The sequence below is a fragment of the Coenobita brevimanus genome, chromosome 88 (genome assembly GCF_032717465.1).
Source record: "Coenobita brevimanus isolate Jiangsu-jjx chromosome 88, ASM3271746v2, whole genome shotgun sequence".
NCBI lineage: Eukaryota > Metazoa > Arthropoda > Malacostraca > Decapoda > Coenobitidae > Coenobita > Coenobita brevimanus.
Genome location: NC_137041.1, coordinates 301796 through 308970, shown reverse-complemented (window position 1 = coordinate 308970; position 7175 = coordinate 301796).

The window sequence follows — 7175 nt, the reverse complement described above, 5'->3', positions numbered from 1 at the left end:
TAAAATCGTCTGAGTCAGCTGAAATGGGGTACTAGAGTTGTCCCAAGCACCAGAGAGTTAAGAATCTTATCCCCCTGAGTGATGCTTGTCCCGAGCATCACTCAGGGGGTTAAGATTAACCCCCTGAGTGATGCTCGGGGGGTTAAGATTCTTAATCCTCTGGTGCTTGGGACAACTCTAGTATTCCATTCCAGCTGACAGACGATTTTGTTCGGCTGAGTGAGTCATAGGAGCCTGACAGTTACTACACTCACCATTAACCCCCGCATGACCGGCATAACTCTAGTATATCATGTTCCAGCTGACGCCAGACAATTTGGTTCAGCCGAGTGGGTCTGGGGCCTGGGGGGCACTAAATGAAAATATCCAAAAAATATTAAAGGGGGGGGCTATATCAATTTTGCCACGGGAGGTATACCAAAATTGGACTTTTTAATAAAACCCCCTCCTCTCTCACTCCCTGTGTTTTGTATATACCCATCTCTGTCTGCCTGTGGTGTGTCTGTCCCACCCTCTGTGTGTGTGTGTGGTGTGTCTACTGTGTGAAGGTGGCTGTGTACGTGTCTTGTGTGTGTGTGTGGTGTGTCTACTGTGTGAAGGTGGCTGTGTACGTGTCTTGTGTGTGTGTGTGGTGTGTCTACTGTGTGAAGGTGGCTGTGTACGTGTCTTGTGTGTGTGTGTAAGTCTTGATGTGTGTAGTGTGTGTAAGTGTAAGTGTCTTTTGGTGTGTGTGAGCTGAAGTGTAAGTCCATATGGGGGCCTTGTGGTTTTAAGGAAAGCCTGCTACGCAAACTTCCCTCAGCCACATTTTAAAGAAACCTCTATCACACCGGGACTTGAACCCGGGTCTTTCTGATTACCAGGCCAGTACCATGCTGACCCTGCTGCCGCGGCCCCACAAGGTTAGCGGCTAAAACTTCTACTGTATTTTATTTCTTTACATGTTTACAAAAAATTGGAAATTGAACAACATGCATAGACTAAACTAAATTGTCATGTACCTATTAATGTCTCTTTAGGAGGAGATATTTCGAAATTTCCTGAGCTACTTGGAATACCTAAGCCTGCAGTTTAATGCTAATCATGAACAAGTGCTATGGAAAGAATATAGAGCAGTTGCTACTTATATAAAGGGAGAAAGTAAAAACTGCAACTTAGACTGCTATCCAACGGCAGGACTTAAACGATTAACCATATATTACATAAACTTAACACACTGAGTGACACAGAAACTAAACATATGATACAAATTCTTTAATGAAACTTATAATGAGAGTACAAATGACAAAATATACACTGCACAGGAAGACAGTACAGTACTTATTGGTCATACCTTCTGTCAGCACTCTGAGAATGAAAGCTTATCTGTTGTACCGATTTATAAACGGAAGAGATGAATCGCTAAATTTGATCCACAGTAAAAAAAAAAAAAAAAAAAATAATAATAATAATAATAATAATAATAATGAATACATAAAACAATAAAGACAGACCATATAGACTACATGTCCACCCTAAACTGACAAAAACCTGGCATCTCTCCACCTTGAATGCTGAGCTGTTTCTAGAGATAAAGACTAGATTATCATGCAAATCACAATGAAGATCTATGGGGAGGATGCAAAACCATAATACTGTCTTATTCTGCCACTTAGACACAGGAACTAAGCAGCAGAAGGACTAAAATTTGTCAAGGTGAGCCAACTACAATGACACAGATGAAGTCTGAGATTATATAATGTGTAATCATGAACTGATTGCATCATTCAGTAAAGATTACAAAAGGAAAAGCTATCAAATCTGAAAGTGTAAATACTACACAAGATATGATTAACCTTGTACATCCATATTTTGAGATGTGCTTCCTATATCATAGCCTACACACAAATTCATCCCCCTCAACAGCAATGGTATATTCCTGCTGTCTCCTGACTTCCAATCAACTTATGAAACCTCTCTCCTAATTACAGTACAGTAATATGTTAGTGAAGGCTGCTAGTAATTACCTTCAGTATGATAATTCTTATTTAAAGGTAGCAGCAATGGTTAATGAAGGATGTAAGGTATGCAGTCCTTCCAGTTCAATATACTATATCTCCAATCAGGCTTTATCCAGTGTCTCTCCTACACATGTTAAAGAATGTCATATGGGACTCTAAGTTTGAAAAGTCTCTCCTATGCTGATTAACATAGTTTAAAGGTAACAAGAATGGCTTAATGAAGCCTGTCCCTAACCCCTTCAGTCCAAAAGCTCTGCTATCAACCTTTAATTACTTTCCTACTGAACAGGTTCCTGAAGGTTGTAATGTGACCCTTCCAGTTTGAAAAGTCTTACCCAAGCTGAATAACAGTCTTAAATTAGCAAGAATAAAGGCTAATCATTGCAGCAGTTTGTGCCCTGTAATCCAAAAGATGTAGTTATATTCTCATTTTACTATCTATTTCTACCACCAGACCATCATATCTAACTTGAGACAGACATATAGTACTGTATTAAAGGGATTAATGGAGGAAGAACAGGATTGAAGAGTATTGTATCGGTGCTGTAATAAGAAGGGGTAGATTGAATGATGGGGCATGCTGAAAGGATGGAGGATAGCAACTGGACACAGAAAATGGCTTGGAACAAGGTCATAGAGTGTGACATCAGGGATAGGAGGCTGATCACAGAGGTTGCCAGAGGACTAATTCCAACCAGCTAGGACCAATGGACCACATAGCTCTGAAGGGCAAGGAGAGACCTCGTATACGCTACCCTGGTGGGGGCTCGAACTGTCAACTTTATGGTTGTGAAGAGCAAGCGCTACAACTGAGCTACTGCAATCGAGCAGCATGGAAAGTCGCCGTTAGGTGACCAAAGCCAATGCATGCAAGCATGTTGGAACCTTCATAAATGATACGATATAACCCCTCCAGTTCAAAGTCTCTCCCACGCTGAATATCATCTGAAGGAAGCATGAATAAAATCAGTTCATCTTTCAAGTGTGTGGTTAAAACTGAAATCCCATACCATAATGCAACAGTGACGTCACACTTCAAATTAAACATTTACTTATTAAATTTTAAGAAGAAAATTTCGTGAATATATTATCAGTCTTTTAAAAATTAATTTTCGTGCAAACTGAATAGAGAGGTAAGTAAAGTGTTTCTTGTTAAATTAAAGATAACCCCATGAATCAGTGGCATCATCATCTCTCTCTCTGAAATTCCATACAGAGTACCAGAGTAGGATCACTATTTACTGTCCTCCCGATATATCTCTACAGTTTTACAAGGGGATTTAAAAATAGACGGCCTGGTGGTGGTGGCAGGGGATAAAATTTTTGCGATACCAGTCTCTAATCTGCTGCCATTCCCTATAGAATCTGAGCATAATAGACGAGAAATTAGCCCAGGTTGATGCAGCAATTCTTAACTCAAAATTGCCCCAAGAACAACTTTCTGAAGTTTGTCAAACATTTCATGCAACACCCTGTATGGGAAACTTGGATGAAATATTGGTGATATAATTCCCTAACTGTGTGCCATTCCCAACAGAATCTGAGCAGTCTAATGAGTCCACGCTTTGAAGGTTGGGTTGAAACAGGGATGTGTCATGTCTCCATGGTTGTTCAATCTGTATATGGATGGGGTAATAAAAGAGGTACAAGGTAGGGTAGTGGATGTTGGAGTGGCCCTGGTGAGAGAGGGTAGTGTTTGGAAACTCCCTGTACTGTTGTTTGCAAATTATACTGTGTTGTTGAGTGAAGACGAAGGAGAGCTGCAAGGCTTGGTGGGTGAGTTTGGGAGAGTGTGTAAGAAACGGAATCTAAAGGTGAATGTAGGGAAGAGTAAAGTGATGGTCTTTGAGACTCAGAGGTGAAGTCAGTGAATGTACAGCGAGGTTGGATGGTGAGGAATTGGAAAATGTGAGTACGTTTAAGTACTTGGGTAGTGTGATGAGTAAGGATGGAGGTTTGGAGGGTGAGGTGCTTGAAAGGGTACAGCAGGGAAGAAAGGTTGCTGGTTCTTTGAAAGCAGTGATAAGAAACAGGGAAGTGAGCATGGAAGTGAAAAAGTTACTACATGACAGTATTGTGATACCAACTCTAACGTATGCAAGTGAAGCTTGGACGTTGTTGGAAGGACACAAGTCAAGAGTGAGAGCAGTGGAAATGAGTTATTTAAAAGGAGCCTGTGGAGTCACATGGAGAGACAGGCTGACGAATGAGGATATAAAGGAGCGTTGTGGTGTGGATGTGGATGTGATAGGAAGCGTTAGGAGAACACACTGAGGTGGTTTGGTCATGTGGAGAGGATGGAGGGTGAAAGACTGACGAAAAGAATGTATGTGAGTGAGGTGGAGGGGGGAAGAGGGAGGGGAAGGCCGAGGATGAGATGGAGGGATGGGGTGGAGAGGTATCTGAGTGAGGGGGGTGTGAGTTGGGAGCAGGACAGTGAAATGGCGGGGGACGGCGACTTGGAGGCGATTTGTTTGTGGCCACCCCAAACGGGATTGAGGCGTCTGGCAATAGATAGAGATAGATAGAAGATTAAATAACTAAAGCTAACACTGATTTGAACTAATACACATCTGGTCCACAGGTCGTGCTGGAGTCTGCTGCCTTGTTGCTGCTTCCTTGCCATACTGGTCATACCCTGCTGAAGTTTGGTCTGCCCTGCCGTGAGAAGCCTGACGGTGGTGTGGTGTCTTCCCCTACTCTGAGATGCCTGGTGGTGGTGGTGGTGGTGGTGGTGGTGGTGGTGGCGGCGGCGGTGGCGGCGGCGGCGGCGGCAGGGTGTCGTGTCTTCCCCAGCCGTGAGATTACTTGCTGCTACTGCTGGTGATCTGCTCTGACCTGCCGAGAGAAGCCTGGTGGTGATGGTGTGATCTGCCTTGCAAGTCCAGGATGTTCTGTGGACAAATTCTACTTTTGAATGCATATATTATATTGCTGTCTCTGTTAATGTATTTTGTACTGAAGTATTAATAATGAAAACTTAAATTTTCTGTCTTGTTTCATTACCTTTTTAACTGTGGCTTTGACTTAATATAGGTGCTAAGTATATTGCGCTCTGCAGTCTTGTGTGTTGTGGGGACGGCTTTTGTGATGAGCTAAGACATTCTGATCGCTTCACCAAATTACTGCTCAGCCGTGTGATCAGTGGACATGAAAGATTATACAATACAATGATATACAGCTAAGCATAAAAAAGGTTATGGGAATTCTCCACCATGCAACCAATGGACCTAAATTAAAGCCTATATTATAAAGCTAAGCCTGAAGAGGGTTGTGGGAAGTAGATAATGATGCAGGGTAGACACTGGTAATGATCACTAAGCCGTGCCCGCAACACACAAGAACTGGGTGGCGTAATATATGGACCACCTTGTATAATGAGAGGCCGTAAGTGTGTGCTGACCCACAAACTTGCCATCAATGCCCCGTCATAACTATTACTGTGTCTTGTAGGAAGCACAAAGAAAACAGGCCACAGAATACCTCCTTGTCTCTCGTTCCTCCTACACAAACATACACGCCTTTCACTTTAATTTGACACAGAGTTTCATTTAAAGTATATGAGAATGTCACGCAGATCAGTAGCAGAAACAGACAATACTACAGCCCAACATCCTTTCCACGGCACTCATTCGTGACTACCATCAAATTCTAGTGATAACTATCGCTACTACTCGGCAAACCGTATGGAAACTATAAGCTATCTGTCTATCCATCTATCTATAGCCAGACGACTTAATCCCGTAAGAGGTGGCCACAAACAAGTCGCCTCTATGCCACCCTGTCCCCCGTCATTATGCATCACTCCCCCTAATTCACACCCTCTCTCATATACATCCCAACTCCATCCTCCACTCATAAGTAATACATTAAAACAACCGTGAATTACTGCCGCACAAGCTGAGCCGTAAACATATCCAACACAAACACGAAGGAGCTTTAAAGAACAGAAAACAATACCTTGATAGCAGAGGACACTAAGACCACAAGTACTGACAGCCTACACCAAGAAAGAAACATAACTAATTTCAGTCAGAGACCAAGTGAATATGAGAGGCACACAGTTCATCACTTCAGCTCAAGATCCGTCCCACCTTTGTAACCTTATGTTGCATCATCCTCTCCACAAACAAAATCGAACAACCGCCCAACACTACACAGAGTATCTTTGCAACATATCCCCTCCTCCACCCGACTCTACACTTCCCAGACACATTCACAAACTCACAAACACCCCAGCCAGCCAAAACTTTCTGCCAAACAAATACATAAATACACAGACACCCCAGCCAGCCAAAACTTTCTATACCAAACACATACATAAACACACAGACACCCCAGCCAGCCAAAACTTTCTATACCAAACACATACATAAACACACAGACACCCCGGCCAGCCAAAACTTTCTATACCAAACACATACATAAACACAGACACCCCAGCCAGCCAAAACTTTCTACCAAACAGCATCCTTCATGTTATTTTGTAAGAGCTTCGGGCACACAAAGTTACAAGGCCACAGGGAACGAACTGCATACCGAGGGTGTAATACTACGGCGGCTTAGGGGGGGTTATACCACTTTTCTTCAGTGATTTATTGTTCAACCGAGCGAGCGTAGACAGCAAGCAAGCAAACATGAAGGAGAGAATTTTACAAAGCCTTTGCCAAATTCGGAACACGAGTGACCGTGTGAAGGATTAAGAGGGCCCCTCGGGATTCTGGACCTTCCTCCTTCCCTCTTCAGTTTTCTTTCCTCTACACACACACACACACACACACACACACACACACACACACGACGCTTAAATAATAAAACAATGTGTAGCCTCTATTTATGTCAGTGTCCTGATATCGGTCCATATGAGGAGGGATGGAGGATGGAAGTGGCCCGGGTCGGAATGTGGGGAGGGGTTGGGTAAGGAAGCAATGAAATAGCCATGAAAGATGAAGAAAAATTATTTTATTTTATTTTATTGTTTTATTACTATTCTTTATGAAAAAATATAAACTGATTTACAATAGTATTACTGATCGAAGGATCAACAGTAGCATTTTCTTTATAAATATTCATTATATTCTAAAATTTACATTGAAAATACAATCTCTCTCTCTCTCTCTCTCTCTCTCTCTCTCTCTCTCTCTCTCTCTCTCTCTCTCTCTCTCTCTCTCTCTC